Consider the following 22,873-nt stretch of genomic DNA (forward strand, 5'->3'; position numbering starts at 1 on the left):
ATACAATGACAGATATATGGGTAATGTAGTTTAAAAGGTTTCATAATGAAACAATAAATGTTAAGTAAATAACATATTTAATGGACAACTGGATATTAAAATATGTTCATTGTGTAAACCTATATGACATATATGAGGGCCAAGCTGAAATTGTATATTTTACTGTGAGCACTTTTAAAAAAACCTTTATGGCAGCTTTCCATATATGTCTGAAAACTGTGGCCAACATTATTTAGTAAACATTGCATATGCAGTTGTCCTGCCAATTTTCTCTGTGATACGCTAACCAGACTTTGAGTTAAAGCCATTTGAAATATGCTTTTTTTTTTGCTCTTCAAGGGGCCACTACTGGGTCCCTGGAGGTGTAAGGGCAGTACAACATACACAGATCTATTCTCCTCATCACGGACAACAAACTTTGAGTCACATTTAAATATCAGAGTATTTTGTCTTTTCTATTCTAACGTCATGCTTGTGTATAGGTTTTGATATTGTAAGACCATCTGATGAAATACAGAAATATTTGAAAGAAATGTTGTAAAATAATAATTATTAAGTTTTCTTTTATTTTATGGATAAACACTAATAAATATAATGGATGAACCTGCAACAACTTGCCATTATCCACTTTCCAGAGTAAACAAAAACTATTTATATTATTTACACTTCATTATTACTATTAAATATAGGACCATGCACCATTAAGTAAAATAACAAGAGACATTGTCACAATTTCATCTACACCCTCTTCACGTACCTGGCATCGAAAATGTGCATGCTTTAATTTTTATTGCAGTAGTAGATGTACCAGAATGATCAACATGGATCATCTTCAGTTAAGCTTGAAGTGTTTGTAATCCTTCCCTTTATTTCACTGAAAACTGACATACTTGTCACAGCATGCAAGTATATACAACTTTTTGGAGCATTGTACCAAATATAATATAACCAGATAAAAAATGTTTACTTCTCAAGTAAAAATATTCTTGGTAATTAATTAGATAACCTAAATAAACTTGTTGAATGTGTATTTACTGTACCAAACACCATACACAATACTCACCATACTTTATCACTCAACACTTTATTGGAGGATACAGTATACAGTTGATAAAGTAGAATAAAGTCAAATAAGATTCAAGATATATAAAAATGGGTTTTAAAAAACACATTAACATCATATTAATCCATTCACAGCTGCTGAAGGCACACAAATGAGTGCCACATAATCCCATCCAGTCAACTATGATACAGAAAACAGATTTGATATAGTGTTGGAAAATAATGATTCATTATTACAACTAGACTGGTTTCTGTCTCTTCCCTCTATCATGTTCATGTTCTTCTTCTTCTAAACAGTTCGCCCACTTGTACCCTACAGTATAATCAATGTACAGATGATGTGATCACTGATGTTGTGTCGCCTTTTCTCAACCAGAGGAAGAAGTCGTATAATCCGGCGTTCTCCAGTCCTGGTCTAAAAGTAAAACAACAAACACAATTCATATTAAGTTTAATGTACAGTCAGGTTAACCTATGTTCTTCAGTAAACTCTCCACCTCAAAATGGGCAGAAATGCCAATTCCTGATTTAAATTTACAAAGCAGCAGTCAGTACATAAAATAATATACACATTGAAGCATTATGTATAATATTGCAGCCCATAATATTAGCCAAGTACTGAACAAAAACTAATTTACCCATATCAACAGCAACCTTTTAAACAGTAGATCTTTTAGAAAGAACTAACCAGATATTTCACATAATTCAAAGAACATTTACTATTTGATTCCTAATATGTCCCAACTCATTATCTTCTAAAGCTACCCAGAACCATCCATGGTCTACAAAACAATGGAGAAATACATGGAGTTTATAACAACTAAATGCTTTTTCCCACACTTGTCTGCTTTTATCTAAGACAAACAGACGGTGCAGTTTTTAAGAACTGAAGGCCAAAAGTGTAATAATAATTGTATCAAAAAGGGAAAACAAATATTTACCATTTTAAATAAATCCAAGATACAGAACCTCATTTGCTTATTTTAGGAGTTATTAAAAGATTTAGACATGAATAATGGTACGTATTTTATCAGAGTAGAAAGAATGATCACTGTTGAAATGAATAGTCCTTTGAGAGATCAACATCAAATTTTGTACTACATATTACAGCATCGCTTCAATACAAGACATACCAATGGACTTGCGCACTTTTCTGTCTTCTTCGGGCACAAGATGTCCATCTTCCTTCCTCACCCTAAACAAAGGACTTATTTTCTTAGCTTGCTTCGATATAAGGTCTGGTCTTTCTTCTCTTCTGTAAAACAAGAAAGTATCATTTACTCTGTGCAAATACTATTGTTTTTAAAACATATAAATTAAGACAGTTAAAAGTATGTAATAGCAAGCTATATCATAAGAATTTGTTTGAAAATGTAGATAACTCACTTGATTTTGTGATCACATAAATTATTTACATGCAAACGGGACGTTATAAACAGTGCAAGTGATCTGATTAAGAAAAAATAATTGAATATCTGATGTCATGTGACCGAAGTGGCTTTTTGAGGCTTTTGCATCTGAACTCTTCATATACAAATACAGCTCTGGAAAAAAAATTAAGAGACCACTTAACATTTAGAAATCCATGTTAAGTGGTCTCTTCATTTTTTTCAGAGCTATATGTACGAGAATCATACGAATTTGACAACTTGTTAAATCTTGTGAATTATTAAGACTTCGGGAATATGTTCTTACTGATTGAGCTATGGGATTTGTAAGAATAAGTAACAACAAATGCTAAATAAAATGTTTGATAAAGGGTTCAAACCAACACATACATACCATTACAAATATTTGCTGTTGCAGCTTTTGGTTTTCTCCGTTACTTCTCCACAAACAAGAATGGGTTGACTGAGTCCGAGAGGCCCTTTTGGTCTTTTCAGGTAAAAAAAAAAAAAAGAAAGAGAGAAAAAAGTCATAATATATAATATATAGCATTATAAAGTATACTATTTAAATAACAATATTTGGATTTTACATTAAAATGCATTTAAAGCATGGTAATTGTTGTGGCTACTGTTTATTTACAACAAATATCACATTAAAAATATCAATTGTTGTGGTTACTGTTTATTTACAACAAATATCACATTAAAACTACCAATACTGTGGTAAACGCATGACAAGTGTTTTTTTTTTATTATTATTTTTTTATTGTGCTTCTACTACAAATCCCACGTTGGAACTACACTAGTAATTATTATTAAATTTTAACAAATGTTTAAAGGTCTATAGCACGTCACGTGACAGTGTTTAATCACCCTATTAGCAAGGTGTGTTTATTTAGAAAGCAAAGAAATGCAAAGCCTCAGTGGAGATGATGACAGATACAATGCAGTGACTGAACATGATCGATAACGACAAGCAGAAAATACTTTATATCAAATATTAGGACATAATATGTATGACTACTCACCAACATGTGGCACACGTGATCTGATGCCAAACATCGCGATGTGTTCTGAATGAGACTTCTTCAGCGCGATTTCATACCGATAGAATTGCCGTCTAATGTTGACGCCAAAGGTTTCCCACTGAAAGCAATTGGGTTCCCAGTTCGTCCATCGCGTGACGCCGAGGGGTCTACCTGTGGCGTCTTCAGTGTGACGCCGGGGCGCGCGCGGCGCGCGGCGCGGATAGAGACGGTGATTGCTTTTGGGTCTTTTCTTCACACAATTCAATCGTTTGGCCTCGGAATAGTTGGACTTTTTCAATAAAGTGTGCCTGTTGTCTGTTACAGTCTGTGTTTTATATCATATAATACGCAAATGGGTAGGTTTAGGGCGGGGTGGGGTTTGACTGCTGTTTCAAACGTGTATCGTAGCGTAAATAAATGTAAATACAATTGTGCTGGCTGATTAAATTGAGAATCACACTCCAACATGTCATAATGTAAAAATTATAACCCAATATATTCCATCATAACGATAACATTCACATGCCCAACACGTCTGTTTATGACGTCCTAGGTTTCTCATTGAAATCAGTGGATTACCCAGTACGTCGAAAAATGGCGATTTAGGGGTACCCTGTGCGTCAACAGCTGACGTCAGGGTCCCTTGACCGTTCGGCAACATTTGACGAGTACGTGGTTGCGCAAGATGGCGACCGTGGAGGTTGTTAATCCGTGAGGTGAGAAAGTTTCATCTCCAAATTCCATACTTTTGTGGTAACTAGTTTAATTTGGTCGCATAGAAATTCTGCTAACTTGTTTACTCCGCATTTGAACTGTATTTGGTGCAAAAAATATATACCATTAATAAGTTTAATCCGTTGTTAACGTGCAAGCTGATTGACGTCGCTGAAAATCATGGCCGGAAAACGCAAAGAAAGACAAAGTTCCAAGAAAGACTCTGAAGAGGTGTGGACGGATGCTGAACAGGAAATTGTGGAGGTGCATAATTATGCACAAATCCTACAGCAACGTGAAACTTTGCTTTCTAAAGATTTGACCGAACTTGATTCGGCTCCGCATACCCCCGATTCAAAGAAATCAAAGAATGAGCCATCTCTTCTGGACCTGCAAAACAACGTCGTAAGATTGTTGACAGAAAAAATCAATGAAAGAGCTGACGGTCTGGAGAAAATCATTAAAAAGAATTCTGACGGGATCGAGGCTCTTCAGAAATCCACCGAATTCTTGTCTCGTGAGATTAACGACATTAAAGCAGAACTGACTGGTCTGAAAACATCGAGTAGTACTCACGACAAGAAAATACTGGATCTGGAAGCTAAAGTGAACGAAATGGAAAGATATAGAAGGCGCTGGAACCTGAGGCTTTATGGTCTTGACGAACGTGAAGGAGAAGATATTAAAAAGAAGGTCGTGGACATTTGCGCTGCAGTGCTTCCAGATGAAAGGGGAAAGTTCGTTACTGAGATTGACGTGGTTCATCGCGTGGGAAGGAGGCTTGATGTGATCCAGAAACCAAGAGCCGTGATTCTTCTGTTCAGATCCAGGCATATCAGAGATTTACTGTGGAAAAGTGCAAAGACAAGCAGTTTTTTGAAGGAAAAGAAGTTGAGGTTTGCTGAAGATCTAACAGCAGTTGATAAAGAAATCAGGAGTCAGCTGTGGCCGAGTGTTGAAGCTGCACGAAAAGAAGGCAAGAGGGCTTACTTTGTTGGGATCAGGGCGTTTGTGGACGGGAAGGAGATATTTGTGAAGTAGGCAATGACTTTTTGTCTGACTCGTGTTTAACAAGCCTACAGTATGCTAACGTTACCAGATTAACTTCAATGCTATATGCAGGGAGGTTTGGAGATGTAAACTTTTGTTCTGAAGTTCTGTGAGTATGGGTTCACTCGCTTTTTTCTCTCTTAATGTAAGAGGTATGAGAAACTTAGTTAAAAGAAAAGCAATCTTTTTGTTTTGTAGAAAATATTTTTGTGATTTTTATTTCATCCAAGAGACGCATGCATCTGAATCAGACTTCCAGTTTTGGAAAAGCCAGTGGGGAAACGATATGTGGATGTCATATGGTAGCAATCATTCTGCAGGTGTTGCAATTTTGAAAGGTAAATTTAGAGGAAAAATTGTTAAAAGTTTTTCACATTCTTTTGGAAGATGGGTCATTTTGATTGTCGAATTCAATCAGCAATATTTTGTGTTAGGGAATATATATGCAACAAACAGTGTTGTAAAGAATAAAAGTTTATTACTAGACTTTGAAGAAAAAATCAGAAATGTTTTGGATACTTTTCGGATGCTAAACTAATTCTTGGAGGGGATTATAATTCTATCTGGGATAATAACCTGGACTGTATTCCTCCTCGTGTGAATAGTTTAAATAACTTTAGTGAATTACATAATTTGTGTTTGGGATTAGATTTAATTGATATTTGGAGGACTCAAAACCCTACGAAACAAGAATTTACCTGGTGTTCTGGTGACAGGAGTAAACAATCTAGGATAGACTTTTGGCTCATATCTAGTGTACTAGAAAACCAAGTCAGTCATGTTACTGTAGAAACTTCTGTCCTTACTGACCATAAAGTCATCTATCTAGTTATTAACTTATCTGGAAATACCGATAATAGTGTAAGAAAGCGAGCACACTGGAAATTAAATAAGGCAATATTGGAAGATGACTTGTTTAAAAAGGAAGTTAAAAATATAATTTTGAGTTGCTGGAACAATGCAAAGAGTTCAAATAAATACGGTAGCAATTGGGAATACATGAAGTATCTTATAAGGAAACAAGCCATTGTTAGAGGGAAAATAATAGCAAAGGCTAAAAGGAATAGAGAGGAACAAGTAATAAAAGAAATAGTTAATCTGACAAGTAATAATGTGACGAATCAACAGGACAAACTCAGGTTATTTGAATTACAGTTACAATTAGACAAGATGTATGAATATAAAGCTAAAGGGGCATTTGTAAGGTCTAGAGGAAAATGGCTTGAAGAAGGGGAGAAAAATTCCAGATATTTTTTTAACTTAGAAAAAAGAAACACTGAGTTAAATTCTTTGTTAAAATTAAATATAAATGGGGAGGTGTCTGAAGATCCGGTTAAAATTTCTAATTATATATCAACCTTTTATCAGACATTATACAGCAAAGAGGTTGATGGCAATACAAGACAATTTCTAGATAGCATAAAAGCAAATGCCAAATGTATAGATCAGGATTGTATGATGTTGTGTGACAAAGATATTTCTTTAGATGAAGTTAGATTTGGGTTCAGTAAATTAAAAGATAATAAATCTCCGGGTAATGATGGTTTGATTAGTGAATTTTACAAGGAATATCAAGAACATTTATCAGAATTTATATTATGTGTGTTTAATGAAGCCATAGAATGTGGTGAGTTACCTCCATCATTACGTCAGGGACTGATTTGTCTGATTCCAAAAGCTAATAAAGATACTACCCTTATCGACAATTGGAGACCGATTACATTACTTAATAACGATATGAAGATATTTGCTATTATTTTTGCAGAAAGATTAAAAAAATGCTTAGAACAAATTATAGATGACTGCCAATCAGGATTCATGAAGGGCAGACATATAAGTAATAACATTCGTTTGGTCCTAGATTTAATTGATTATAATGAATATATTGATAGTGAAAGTTTTATATTCTTTGTAGATTTTTATAAAGCGTTTGACACTGTTAAACACAATTTTATGTTTGAGACTTTAGACTTTTTTGGCTTTGGTAATTTCTTTAAAAGGGCCATTTGTACGTTATATAATGGGTGTAATAGCTCAGTAAAACTTACAAATGGCACTACCCCCAGATTTGTTTTAGAAAGAGGAATAAGGCAGGGATGCCCAATATCACCTTTTTTGTTTTTACTTGTAACTCAGACAATGACTCTCTATATTCAAAAATTTAACTTTTACGGCATTAAGATTTTAGATAGAGAAATAAAATGCTGTCAATTAGCAGATGATACAACAATATTTGTTTGAGATTCATCAGAAATTAAAAATGTGATTGATTGTTTGAATAATTTTTCATTAGTCTCAGGGTTAAAATTAAATTTAAACAAATGTGAGTTGTTCCCTCTAAAAAATTGTGATCTTCTTGATATTAATGGCATCCCTGTAAAAAATGTTATCACTTATTTAGGAATAAAAATATGTAAAGACGAAAAGGAAAGGGGTCAGCTTAATTTTCAATCTGTAGTTCAAAAAGTAAAAAATAGATTTAATTTATGGTTAATGCGAGACTTGTCAATTAATGGGAGAATTCTTTTATCAAAAACTGAATGTTTATCTCGTCTGTTCTATCCTGCTATTTCTCTAGAAGTCCCTAAAAACATCATTAAAGAAGTCGATAAGAATCTTTTTAACTTCATTTGGAGAAATAGATCTCATTACATTAAAAAAGGTACCTTAACTAATTCGGTTTGTAATGGAGGTTTAAATGTGCTTGATTTCAGCACTTCAAATACAATTTTAAAAAATAGATGGCTCAAGCATTACTATCAATACAAAAATAAAATTTGGTATTTAATTCCTAAACTAATTTTTGAAAAGATGGGTGGGGTTGCCTTTCTGCTGCAGTGCAACTTTGACATCTGTAAAATTCCTGTTAGACTAAGTAATTTTCACAAGCAGGTGCTACTTTCATGGATGCTTATTTACAAACACAATTTTTCTCCAAACAAATGTATAATTTGGAATAACCGATATATAACGTTTAAACATAAAACTTTGTTTTTTCAAAAATGGGTTGATAATGGCATCATATTTGTTAAACAGTTATTCAATGAAAATGGGCACCTATATACATATGTAGAATTTCTTAAAAAATATAATATTCCAATAACCCCAAAAGAATATTGTATAGTGTTCGATGCTATACCATCCGGTTTAAAATCTCTGTTTAAAGGATATGTGAATAACGAGACTGTGAGTTTCAGAACTGATGTTGCAATTAAAGGAGTTAATATTACTGATAGTAGATGGAATAATTACTTTATTAGGATGTTACTTACTGAATTCAGCGCAATATCTTCTAAAACATATTGGCATTCTAAAGTTGAGTGCATTGACTGGAAATATGCATGGTTGCTGCCAAAAAAATATTGCATAATTAATAAGGTGAGAGAAGTACATTTTAAGATACTTCATCTGGTGTACCCAGTTAAAACTCTGTTTCTTCGATTTTGTGCTGATGTTGATATTGATTGTGATTTCTGTGGCACTGAGGAGGAAAATGTTGTCCATTTATTTTTCAGTTGCATTTACAGCCAAATATTTTGGGTAGATTTGGAATGCTATCTTTGTAAATGTTTAGGGATCAAAGTTTGTTTTTCTGAAAAAGATGTGTTTTTTTATTTTTATGGACCACAATTGTCACCAGATGTGGCATTCACTATTAATCTCTGTTTGATAATGGGAAAATATCATATTCATAAGCAAAAATGGGCTAAAGAAAAACCCAATTTTTTGTTGTTTCGGATAGAAATGAAGAGTTATATTGAATTATTACTTGGGATGAAAAACAGCAAAGCAAAACGTACTAGGTCTTTATGTGAAGCTTTCAGGTTATTTATTTAATGTTCTCATACTCTCTTTTTGTTTTTTTTTGTTTGTTGTTTTTTTCTTTTCTTTTAATTATATAATTTAATTTTTTAGACTACATTTAATTGTTCTTGTATTGTTGAATTTGTGAATATTATATGTATTTTTGTTTTAAATTTGTTATCTATGTAACTGGCATTTAATAATAATAAATAAAAAAAAAAAATAAATAAATAAAAAAAAAAAAATTAGAAATATGATTGGAAAAAAAAAAAAAAAACATTTGACGAGTAGGGGTGAGACTGTGTTGGTTCTTGCGAACACAGATTTCAGCAAGGCCTTTTATCGTCAATATTATGCAGCTGTTAAAAAAGTATGAAATGCTATAAATAATATTATAAAAATAATTATAAAAATCTTTGTAAAACGTATAAATAAAAATTTGAATCTCAAAACATTTCATATAAATGAACAAATTTGTTCAATATAAAAATATGAAATGTGGATTTTGAATTAACTTTAATACCATTACTTTTTTTATGCACATTAGAAATAAAAGATTGTATACAGAACACTGAAGATAAGGTTTTCATTTACACCTGCACATCCTCTTATGATGCAGTCAAAATACAACGTTATCATTCTTCTCATCACAACCAGCTGGATTTGATCAATACTGTACGTGCCATGTGATTCATACCCCTCTGAATCCATCTTACCATTCAATTCCAATTGTTCCCTCGCCTCTGTGGTATATTTTTTTAGCAGACAGCGTAAAATTTCCTCACTTTCTCTCCTTTTTCGGCTTCTGCAATGACAGCATCCATAGAGTGGCACGGTACCATTAGCTGTCAGAGACAGAAGAAAACAAAGCTTTGCTCCAGTACAAGAGGGGAAAAATCAGCACAGCTTAGCCTGTGATTTAGACCATGGGTACAACACTGACAGTTGGACAACACACACAAGCTTCACTATCAGGAAGAGCGATGAATGACAGCGAACTGAAAACGTCTATTCATACTCAAAATTTTGTCGTCGTCCCCGTCACCGTTTTCTCCAGAACAACTGTACAGCCAAGCCAATTTGTTGCAATATTGTCCTGTTTGACACTGTGAAGCTGCTTTGATACAATCACCATTGTAAAAGCGCTATATATATATATATATATATATATATATATATATATATATATATATATATATATATATATATATATATATATATATATATATATATATATATATATATATATATATAGATTGATTGATTGATTGATTGATTGATTGATTCATTCATTGATTCATTGATTGATTGATTGATTGATTGATTGATTGATTGATTCATTCATTGATTCATTGATTGATTCATTCATTGATTCATTGATTCATTGATTGATTTGATCGAAAGTGCTTGCATTGCATTAAACAAATATGATAAAAACTGCAAAACAAATATTAAAACTGCATGCATAAACATGCATTAATGATATTAAAATAGAGTAAATAGAAAATTAGCAGGATTTTTAATATATATAAATGCATGTTTATGTAATACAATTTAATTAAATTAAAAATGATTAAAAAAAGAACATTTCTCATGCATAGCATTATGACCACTGACAGGTAAAGTTAATAACATCACGGCACATGTTAGTGGGTGGGATATATTAGGCAGCAAGTGAACATTTTGTCCTCAAAGTTGACGCATTAGAAGCAGGAAAAATAGGCAAGCGTAAGGATTTGAGCGAGTTTGACAAGGGCCAAATTGTGACTGCGTCAGAGCATCTCCAAAACTGCTGCTCTTGTGGGGTGTTCCCGGTCTGCAGTGGTCAGTATCTACCAACAGTTGTGCAAGGAAGGAACAGTGGTGAACCGGCGACAGGGTCATGGCCGGCCAAGGCTCATTGATGCACGAGTGAAGGCTGGCCTGTGCGGTCCGATCAAACAGATGAGCTACTGTAGCTCAAATTGCTCAAGAAGTTAAAACTGGTTCTGATAGAAAGGTGTCAGAAACACAGTGCATCACAGTTTGTTGCGTATGGGGCTGCATAACCATAGACCAGTCAGGATGCCCATGCTGACCCCTGTCAAAAACCGCCGAAAGTGCCTCCCTCGAAGCAATGGAAGAAGATGCCTGGTCTGGATAACATTTTCTTTTACATCATGGCATCAGGATGCACTATGGGAACAAGCTAAGCTGGCAGAGGCAGTGCGATGCTTTGGGCAATGTTCTGCTGGGAAAGCTTGGGTCCTGCCATCCATGTGAATGTTACTTTGACACGTACCACCTACCTAAGCATTGTTGCTGACCATGTTCACCCTTTCATGGAAACGGTATTCCCTGGTGGCTGTGGCTAATGGATAATGCACCCTGCCACCCTGGTTTGTGGAGCACAACGACGAGTTTGAGGTGTTGACTGAGGTGGCCTCCAAATTCCCAAGATCTCAAACCAATCGAGCATCTATGGGATGTGCTGAACAAGCAAGTCTGATCCATCTCACAACTTACATGACTTAAAGGATCAGCTGCTAACATCTTAGTGCCTTTCACAGCACACCTTCAGGGGTCAAAAACTAATTAAAATATTTTTTAACTAACCATATGAAAAAAAGAGCGATCAGCAGAGTCAATATTTCTCCTTTTGTGATTCATGGAAGAATTAAGAGTCATACAGCTTTCATCTTTAGTTGAACGTTCCCTTTAAAAGACCTGTTTTCTAAAAGCCATCATGACTTTGACTGATAACAATGAAGCAGAGGTCTGCTTATACTGCTGTATTCAGGAACAACCTCTCTATTTGAACCAAATTAAATAAGGAGACATGCGGGAAACGGTAATCAGGTTTGATGTTGATTTAAGCCATTCTAAAAAGTGCCCTTCATTCTGTATGTCCTTGATTTTGGAGGGCACTCAGATAGCCCATCTCAGCATCTTATTCTGATTGGTAATTAAATAAAGGACATGTGGTTGATTGATAAATTCAGCTTGGGTTATTCATTTGAGAAGAAACAGAGCGAAGCGAAAAACAACAGATTTAGGCCAGTATATATTAAAAAACAAGTCAAGTTTTAATTCTGCATTTCACTTCCACAGAGAGAGGCAGTAGAGAACAGACTGTGAGTGTTCACTAGATATTACTCACAGTGGCCCAAACCTTGTTTTGAGTAATACTACATGAAGTTAATAACAGCCCTACCATGCATATGTTCCTTGCATAAATATATTCCTCCACTTGACGAACCAGGGAAGCGGCGCCATGCCAAGCTTTACGATATCTCAGTCACAACTCAACTCAGCAAGCTGCTGAAAAGTTTCAGCGAGGCAGCTGTCCAAGATGCTTTATAGTGTGAATCAAATCAGAGAACACTGAGGGAAGAGTCGGGGTTTCACCTAATATGCTAACTTAAAGATGTTAGCTCTGAATATAAAGCAGCCCGTGGCCATATAAACAGGTCAACAGTAGAAAAACTTCCTTTATGCAAAGTCAGCCAAGATATTTGATTGGATCGAGTGAGCATTCAACATTCAAATCAGTTTTTCCTATTGCACACAATCTGCGATGATCTGAAGTTTGAATAATTTAGGGTAGAGAAGTAGGAGATATAAAAACATTTCCGCTTGACCGAGGACTTGATCAAATTACTTGACACGTGGATCTGAGAAAACTCTAACATGCGCTCAAGACTGTCGAGCTTGCATTTTCTTTTAAACATCCAGCTTATCAATTGTTGATGAACGTCAAGTAGCTGCTGGACAAAATGATGTCTGAGTAAAATGATTTTGCCATGACTGCTGGTTTTGTTCCAGACAGTGAAATAAATAATTCTGCACATGATCTTGTTATCCAGACTGCTTTAGAAACATGTCATCAGTACTGGAGGGGAAAATCATAGGGTTTTTAAATATAAAGGTTCCACTAGAAGCAAAACTGTTTTACAATCTAATGCTATAAAATAACTTTTAAGTGATATATTTGATTTTATATATTATGACGTCAAAATGTAAGATGCCAGTGAAAATTCACAATTCTCTATTTCGATACCAGATAAAACTACTAGTCTAACTAATATAAATTTAAAACATTATTAAAGAAGTACAAGTAACAGTTTTCAGGTAGATACATTTATAAACCCGAATCCAAAAAAGTTGGGACACTGTACAAATTGTGAATAAAAAGGAATGTAATATTTTACAAATCTCATAAACTTATATTTTATTCACAATAGGAAATAGATAACACATCAAATGTTGAAAGTGAGAGATTTTGAAATGTCATGCAAAATATTGGCCTCTTTTGGATTTCGTGAGAGCGACCCATTCCAAAAAGAGTTGGGACAGGTAGCAACAAGAGGCTGGAAAAGTTAAATGTACATATAAGGAACAGCTGGAGAACCAAATTGCAACTTATTAGGTAAATGGGCAACATGATTGGGTATAAAAAGAGCCTCTCAGAGTGGCAATGTCTCTCAGAAGTCAAGATGGGCAGAGGATCACCAATTCCTCCAATGCTGCGGCGAAAAATAGTGGAGCAATATCAGAAAGGAGTTTCTCAGGATATGGGTAACACAAAATTACCTAAACACTGATTTGTTTTGTCTGACCCAGGATCTGGATTACACAAAACAACTCAAACACTGGGTTTTTAGGACTGACCTAGGAGCTGGGTAACACAAAAACCGCCCAAACACTGGGTTGTTACATCTGACCCAAGATCTGGGTAACACAAAAACATCCCAAACATTGGGTTGTTACATCTAACCCAAGATCTGGGTAACACAAAAACATCCTAAACATTGGGTTGTTACATCTGACCCAAAGAGCTGGGTTACACAAAAACAACCCAAACACTGGGTTACACAAAAACACCCCAAACACTGGGGGTTGTCACATCTGACCTAAGAGCTGGGTAACACAAAAACATCCCAAGGACTGGGTTGTTACATCTGACCCAAGAGCTGGGTAACACAAAACAACCCAAGCATTGGGTTGTTACATCTGACCCAAGATCTGGGTAACACAAAAACATCCTAAACACTGGGTTGTTACATCTGACCAAAGAGCTGGGTTACACAAAAACAACCCAAACACTGGGTTACACAAAAACACCCCAAACACTGGGTTGTCACATCTGACCTAAGAGCTGGGTAACACAAAAACACCCAAACACTTGGGGTTGTCACATCTGACCCAAGAGCTGGGTAACACAAAAACAACCCAAGGACTGGGTTGTTACATCTGACCTGAGAGCTGAGTAACACAACACAACCCAAACATTGGGTTGTTACATCTGACCCAAAATCTGGGTAACACAAAAATATCCCAAACACTGGGTTGTTACATCTGACCCAAGAGCTGGGTTACACAAAAACACCCCAAACACTGGGGGTTGTCACATCTGACCTAAGAGCTGGGTAACACAAAAACAACCCAAAGGCTGGGGGTTGTTACATCTGACCCAAGATCTGGGTTACACAAAAACATCCTAAACATTGGGTTGTTACGTCTGACCCAAGATCTGGGTTACACAAAAACCGCCCAAACACTGGGTTGTTACATCTGACCCAAGATCTGGGTTACACAAAAATATCCCAAACATTGGGTTGTTACATCTGACCCAAGATCTGGGTTACACAAAAACAGCCCAAACACTGGGTTGTTACATCTGACCCAAGAGCTGGGTTACACAAAAACATCCCAAACATTGGGTTGTTACATCTGACCCAAGATCTGGGTAACAAAAAAAACATCCCAAACATTGGGTTGTTACATCTGACCCAAGATCTGGGTAACACAAAAACAACCCAAACACTTGGTTGTTACATCTGACCCAAGAGCTGGGTTACACAAAAACACCCCAAACACTGGGGGTTGTCACATCTGACCTAAGAGCTGGGTAACACAAAAACAACCCAAAGACTGGGTTGTTACATCTGACCCAAGAGCTGGGTAACACAAAACAACCCAAACATTGGGTTGTTACATCTGACCCAAGATCTGGGTAACACAAAAACATCCCAAACATTGGGTTGTTACATCTGACCCAAGATCTGGGTAACACAAAAACATCCCAAACATTGGGTTGTTACATCTGACCTAAGAGCTGGGTAACACAAAACTACCAAAATATTGAAAAAACAACCCAAGGCTCAAAAAGGCTCAACCCAGGATTTGGGATAGAAAAAAATAACCAAAGATTTTTTACAGTGTACCAATAGCTTTGTTAGTAGTTTCGTATTCATGGGGACTTTAAACTCTTGTGACGATCCAGCGCTGGCATATCAGCTGTTCTTAACGTCGTTCACGTTTGTTTACGTTCATCATGGCGAGATGTAATTTATCATAGAATATGTTACTTTAAAACATATCATTTATATAAAATACAGTAAATAAAATGATTAATTATACTACGGCAAGACCAGACAAACATTCCTTCAGTCATCATGAGTTATGTAACCGCGTGAGCCTGCGGTTCAAATGCAAACCCAACGACCGGCTGCAGTAATATGATAATGATTCTCTTTCATCACGTAGATGAGTCACGCGAGCCGCGTTCGGGTTTGGCTGCAGGTGGTCTGTCTCAACAAATCACCTCATGTAGCACGCCTGTCATAATGTGTGCAGACAGGTGTGTGTAGGACACAATCCACTCTTGTAAACGGTACAATTACAGGCAAGCCGAGGATTGCGATGGCACAACGCTCAAGAGTTTGAGTGAGAAAAATAAGGAGAAAGCATGATTGTGCTTGACAGTTCGGTCTGTTCATAGCATTTAAGACCTTTTCACGGCTATTTGTGGCTGTCCGTTGCAGTGTGTTTACATTACACAACATTGTCACCGTGGGTGTAGGTGAACTTTGATTTCTTTGCCGTGCAATAATCCCCGTCAGACGTGTCTTGCATTTGTTCTGTTCCTTTAAATCCTCCAGTCAATGTGTGCTATTCCGATCTGCCACGTGTGCGAAACATTTGAAGGAAGCACCACAATGGCTTTACAGCCTCTCCTTCAGTTGCACAGTGTCATTGGCCTTGTGTCAGCAGTGCATTGTGGGAAAAAGCACGGCCCCAGCTCTAATTCTGATTCCCATTGCTAAATGCATGAATAGCTTACCTGTTATCTGCACAGTTTAATTGTACATAAATATTCCTGAAACCAAAATACAGCAAAACGCCGCATCTCCCTCACCTTCAGGTTGACAGGGGGATCTGGAAGACGCTGAGGACAGGTAGCAGCTGTATTTTATTAGCCACGGTGCCTTCGGGGAGCTGACTACACTGTAAGTTTGTCATGCAGGATTGATGACTCTGTTCTATCTGGAAAAATATTTAAATAAGATTCTGTAATCCCTGAGGATGCGACGGCCACAATGAGCTTTAAAACTGCCTGCGGTTTGCGGCTGATATGAGCTTCATTCATTTTAGAGTTTACTTGCTTATTTATTTACTTCGCCCGTCACATCTTTTTAAGCACAGAAACGGCAGATACCTTGGGCCAGAGCGCTTTAATTAAGAGCCCCGCTATAAATCACAATATTAGTCCGGTCCGTGTGATCTACACTTTGTTGTTCACAAGCATTGCCGGTCAAACTTCACAAAGGCTGATTTTTGCACTGCAAACATCTGAATAGTGGAGTTTCATTCAGCCGGCCTTTATTCCATAGACTTCCAACAGCTTTCAGTTGCCATAGTGACAGTGAGCGCTCTCCGAAGAATCGAGATCCTGAACTGTATGAGGAATGTTTGCATTTTTTTTTTGCCATCCCTTTGCTCAGACATTATGTCTTTAATGATTGGTGTTTCGGAAACTCTCATCTCAGGGGGTCATGAGGGAATGGCGAGGAGGAAAAAGAGAAAAGATCTTTCTTTTCTCTTTTTTTGAGGGGCTCTAAATATATATATATTACATAAATTTGAAGTAGAATTCCTCCACATATCTCTTTAGGATCACTATATGTTGGGCTTTGTTCACATTATATAAAAACACCCTATATGAAAAGAGTATTTTTTGTAATTAACTGACTAATCCTTTACATTTATTAGATTATATCAATATGGGATCAATCTTTACATATACAGTATATGTGAAAAAATATTTATTATTTATAATATTTAGGATTTTAGTTAAAATGTCATGCATACATCTTACTAATCACACCCCTCCAAAACACGTTGGCCACAATTGTTGGTACCCTTTTATTAAAAACTTTTTGCAACCTCCTTTTCCCAAGGTAAAAGCTCTGACTCTTCTTCTGTAATGCCTGATGAGTTTGGAGAACATCTGAATAGAGATCAGAGACCATTCCTCCATACTGACTCTCTCCAGATCCTTCAGATTCACAGATCCATGCTGGGGCTTCTTCTCTTCAGTTCAGCCACACATCTTCTATAGGGTTCAGGTCAGGGAACTGGGATGGTCATGGCAGAAGCTTCATTTTGTGCTCAATGACACATTTGTGTGTTGATTTTGATGTTTGTTTGGATCCCGGCCCATTATAAGATTTCTAGCAGAATCCATCAGGTTTTGATTTTTTATCTTTTGGTATTTGCTAGAATATATATTTTTTTTTTTGCAAAAAAATAGGCCCACAACATTAAAGATCCTGTATTTTTAGCCCTGGGCATGGGGTACTTTTTATCCCTTTTTGCACCAAACCCATCTGGTAGATTTTCTGCCAAAAAGCTATTTTATAGTTTCATCTGACCACAGAACCAGGTCCCTTTTGACTTTCCAGTCGTGTCTGACAACTGAATATGCTGGAGTTTGTTTTTGGATGAGCGATGAGGATTTTTCTTGAATCCCTCCCAAACAACATGTGGTGATGTAGGGGTTGTTTGATTTTTTTTTTTTTAGGCTTTCTGACCCCAAGACTCAACTAATCTCTGCGATTCTCCATCTGTGATCCTTGGAGAGTCTTTGTGCACTTCGTTCCTCCTCACCGTGCATTAGGGCAATATACACACACGTCCTCTTTCAGGCAGATTTGTAACATCTTTAGTTAAATGGAGCTTCTTAATTATTGCCATGATGGTGGGAATGGGGATTTTCAATGCTTTAGCTTTTTTCCTACGGCCTCTTTCTATTTTGTGAAGCTCAACAATCTTTTGCTACACATCAGAACTATATTCTTTGGTTTCACTCATTGTTATAAATAATTTAGGGAATTAGGTTTTATGCCTCCTTATATTTATACTCCTGTAAAACAAGACATCATATCTGGACAATTTCATGTTCCTTGTCACCTTGGTGTGCTAAAAAAAAAAAATATTAATGTTAATATATGTCAGAGATATTTTAAGAAAAAACAATGTAGATAATTTTTTTACAGCCATATTTGATCATATTTACCAGGGGTACCAACAATTTTGACCACCACTGTATATACACACACACACAGAGACACACACACACACACACACGCACATTTTAGCATATACATATATTTTGTACTAAAAATACAAAAAGGATTAATATATGTTAAAAATATCTACATATGGGTTTAGTCCAAATGCCATGCATAAATTCTTTTGGGTTTTATTCAATTATCTCATTTAAGAAGAATGGACGATAAACCTCCTCGAAATGATATTAGGCAAAATATACAGAGCCAATTTCCCTTTTTATTGTGACTAGTAAATCATGTGGCACATTTCCCCACTGCAGCTAGTGAGGCATGTAGTCATGTGTTTGTTGATTGCTGGTCTCAAGGATAAACCATTAATCTTTGCCTCTGATGTTGTGAATGATCTGTCGACTTCCGTTTTTCTCTTCCGAGAGAGAGAACTGGAGGGTGAGAAAGTGCATGAAAAGAAAGCACATTTCCTTTTCTTCTCCTCCACCTCGTTTTATGTTACGTCTTGATTTATGAAGAGTGGGTCGTCACTGATTGAGATGAGCATTTGTGGTGCAAGAATTATGGACTATGTCTTCTTACCCAACTCGAATTCTTCCACCTCTTCTACAGGATGATCCAATTTTCAACTTCAGCTCTGTCCCACACGCGGAGCTCATTTCCTAAGCCCTCTGTTGATGCCAGAGCAATCTGCAACATATTTACTGAAATGTATGTGGAGGAAGAATTTATGTGATCAAAAGGTCTGACTTACATATTCGATTTTATTCTAGATTTCCCAAATCTGCATTACCAATCAAGGTGAAAGTGAGCAGTTTGAGCTCAGTAAAAGAAGGGATTAGCCTGCGACGTCTACATTTTCTGTATTTTATTGAGGGAAGCCTCCGGTAAACAGTGGGTAATGATTTGTTGCTATTCTAGAGAAGAATCATCAATAACTAATGATTTCATGCTGTCAATAATGAAATGGCAACTGATTAACATGTTAATTTGACTATACAAATGCCAATGGAGAAATGACACTTGGATCATAGAGACATTGATAAAACTGAGGAATATTAATGAAAAAAGCCGGAATAAAGGCCAGGCGTTACAATGTCAACACTTGGATCATAGAAAAAATGGAGGAATTTTAAAATAATGAAAAGTTATTATTATAAAAGTTAAAAATCAGTTATGGAAAATGATTTTGTCAGCAATGTTTACAAACCAAATCCTTACAATCCTGTAAAAAAAATCTGTCTAAAACAAATAAATCCAGAAATTCACTTTACAGAAAGATATTTTTTCGTTTGTTTGTTTTAATAAAAATGTTATGAACATATACCTTAATAATTATTAATACTTTAGTAAAATCTGCTTTGGAAACCAATATATATATATATATATATATATATATATATATATATATATATATATATATATATATATATATATATATATATATATATATATATATATATATATATATATATATATATATATTCTAGATATTTAATCAATTAAAATCTGTTGTGTATCACAGGGAATTCTGGGATGTAAATTACCATGGTGAATAAATATTTTTTCTAAAAGTAGATTTTTACCATACATTTTCACTTATAATTAACTTACAATTTTACATAATTTTGAATTTTGAATTATACATTATATATCAACAAGGTGCTGAAAGCATTCTTTAGAAATGTTGGCTCATATTGATAGGATAGCATCTTGCAGTTGATGGAGATTTGTGGGATGCACATCCAGGGCACGAAGATCCCGTTCCACCACATCCCAAAGATGCTCTATTGGGTTGAGATCTGGGGACTGTGGGGGACTGTGGGGGTCATTTACATAGGCTTTCTTGTAGCTCAACCAGTAGAAAGTGGCGCTAGCAACGCCAAGGTCATGGGTTCGATTCCCAGGGAAAGCAAGAACTGATAATAATTTAAAATGTGTACCTTGAATGCAATGTAAGTCGCTTTGGACAAAAAGTGTCTGCTAAATGTGTAGATGTCATTTTAGTACAGTGAACTCATTGTCATGTTCAAGAAACCAATTTGAAATGATTCAAGCTTTGTGACATGGTGCATTATCCTGCTGGAAGTAGCCATCAGTGGATGGGTACATGGTGGTCATAAAGGGATGGACATGGTCAGAAACAATGCTCAGGTAGGCCGTGGCATTTAAACAATGCCCAATGGGCACTAAGGGGCCTAAAAAGTGCCAAGAAAACATCCCCCACACCATTACACTACCACCAGTCTGCACAGTGGTAATAAGGCATGATGGATCCATGTTCTCATTCTGTTTATGGCAAATTCTGACTCTACCATCTGAATGTCTCAACAGAAATCGAGACTCATTAGACCAGGCAACATTTTTCCAGTCTTCAACTGTCTAATTTTGGTGAGCTTGTGCAAATTGTAGCCTCTTTTTCTTATTTGTAGTGGAGATGAGTGGTACCAGGTGGGGTCTTCTGCTGTTGTAGCCCATCCGCCTCAAGGTTGTGTGTGTTGTGGCTTCACAAATGCTTTGCTGCATACCTCGGTTGTAACGAGTGGTTATTTCAGTCAAAGTTGCTCTTCTATCAGCTTGACTCAGTCGGCCCATTCTCCTCTGACCTCTCGCATCAACAAGGCATTTTCTCCCACAGGACTGCCACATACTGGATTTTTTTCCCTTTTCACACCATTCTTTGTTAACCCTAGAAATGGTTGTGCGTGAAAATCCAAGTAACTGAGCAGATTGTGAAATACTCAGACCGGCCCGTCTGGCACCAACAACCATACCACGCTCAAAATAGCTTAAATCACCTTTCTTTCTCATTCTGACATTCAGTTTGGAGTTCAGGAGATTGTCTTGACCAGGACCAGACACAATGCATGTGATTGGTTGATTAGATAATTGCATTAATGAGAAATTGAACAGGTGTTACTAATAATCCTTCATGTGATTATATTAAATTATATATATGTATATATATACCATTATAATATGCTTTTCTATTTCCTTTTTCATAAATTTAAATAAAGTGGACCATCAAAATAAAGTGTTATCAAATCATTTAAAATCATGTTTTTTGCCCTCCTCTGCAGCACAATCTTATTTTTCCTGGAATCATTAACCACACCAAGCACACATCATCTGACAAGATGAAGTAACAACAGGAACATGAAAAGAACAACAAGGGAGAACACAGAACAAGTCGCCCACTTTTTGCTGTAATTAGTACAACTGACTAATTTTCGAACGCACACATATATACAGACACATACATACACACACACACACACACACACACACACACACACACACACACACACACACACACACACACACACACCAGATTGTTTCCCGATGCATTAGTCCACAAAAAACAGACTCAAATTTGCTGTGACTGGTGGTTGTGGCTAAAATGCTGGCTGCAAAAAAAGCTCCAGCCCTCCCGCTGTTTCTCTCAGGCCCCCAGCGGCTACTGAAGCCCCACTCAGTCCAGCAGAAATCTACCACCATGAATCAACGGATACACAAATCTGTACTGATACGGGCCGGCTGGCAGCCAAAGTGCTGTATATGAAAGCAGTTGTAAAGTTTGTTACCACCGAAGCTCAGGCTGAAGCTCTGTGGGTGGAAGAGTTACGGGGGAGATTTTTTACTGCATTAAAGTATGAAAACTGAGGAATTACTTCATGGATTGTGAAACTATATTGCATCAGATGGAAAAGTTTCACCTATCTAACTACTTAATGCGCATCAGTGTTATTATTACTGTATAACTCAAACTAAAACCCTAAAAACATTTTAGTTACAGAAATAAAAACTTAAACAAAAACTATATGGACATAAAAAACTTAACTAAGCACATAAACAAATTAAACAAACACAACAAAATCAAAATGAAAACGGAAAATATTACATTTCAAAATATTAATAATAAAAAGCTATAATAGCCTTTAACCTATAATATAACCTATAATTTCCAGTAAAAACATTTTTAAATTCATTAAAACCTGATAAATAGTTTGCTTTATGGTTCTATCAATAAATGAAAATCTGAACAAGATCTTAAGAGTCACCATGACAATACAAGGCTTTTGACTTGAAAGGATGTAGTTATTATAATTGCATGCGAGCCTATTAATATCCTGCTTAACATATTTCATCTTAAATGTTTAAGCATGCACACTCGAGTCTTTATTTCTCAGGCTGTATCTGATGACATCTACTCGTTTTACAATCCTCTTCAGAAACTTCTAGAACTGCATAATTGCAGCCTGGTGGTGATTATAGAGAGAGAATGTGTAGGTAAATTGCTTAACTGAGCTGATAAGAGGAACAAAGGCGATGCATTTGGAGCTTTATTACCCTCCGCAATAATTCACTTCTGTGATTAGGTGCAGAATGAAGGCTGAGCCAGATTTTTCTTTTAAACAACAGAAGGCAAGAGGGGGTTTTCATGCACACATGCATATAAAAAGAGTTGCTAGCTATGATTATA

The 22,873-nt window shown here is 36.0% G+C and overlaps 1 long non-coding RNA gene across 1 annotated transcript; it reads right to left on the reverse strand.

The window, feature by feature from the left end:
* Nucleotides 1–1,225: 1,225 nt before the first annotated feature.
* On the reverse strand, nucleotides 1,226–4,068 carry LOC137065248 (uncharacterized). Its single transcript, XR_010901605.1, has 4 exons — nucleotides 3,479–4,068; nucleotides 2,845–2,937; nucleotides 2,196–2,317; nucleotides 1,226–1,477 (listed from the first exon to the last, which is right to left on the reverse strand). It is a non-coding gene; the product is annotated as an uncharacterized lncRNA (long non-coding RNA).
* Between the last annotated feature and the right edge of the window lie 18,805 nt (nucleotides 4,069–22,873).

The sequence above is a fragment of the Pseudorasbora parva genome, chromosome 25 (genome assembly GCF_024679245.1).
Source record: "Pseudorasbora parva isolate DD20220531a chromosome 25, ASM2467924v1, whole genome shotgun sequence".
NCBI lineage: Eukaryota > Metazoa > Chordata > Actinopteri > Cypriniformes > Gobionidae > Pseudorasbora > Pseudorasbora parva.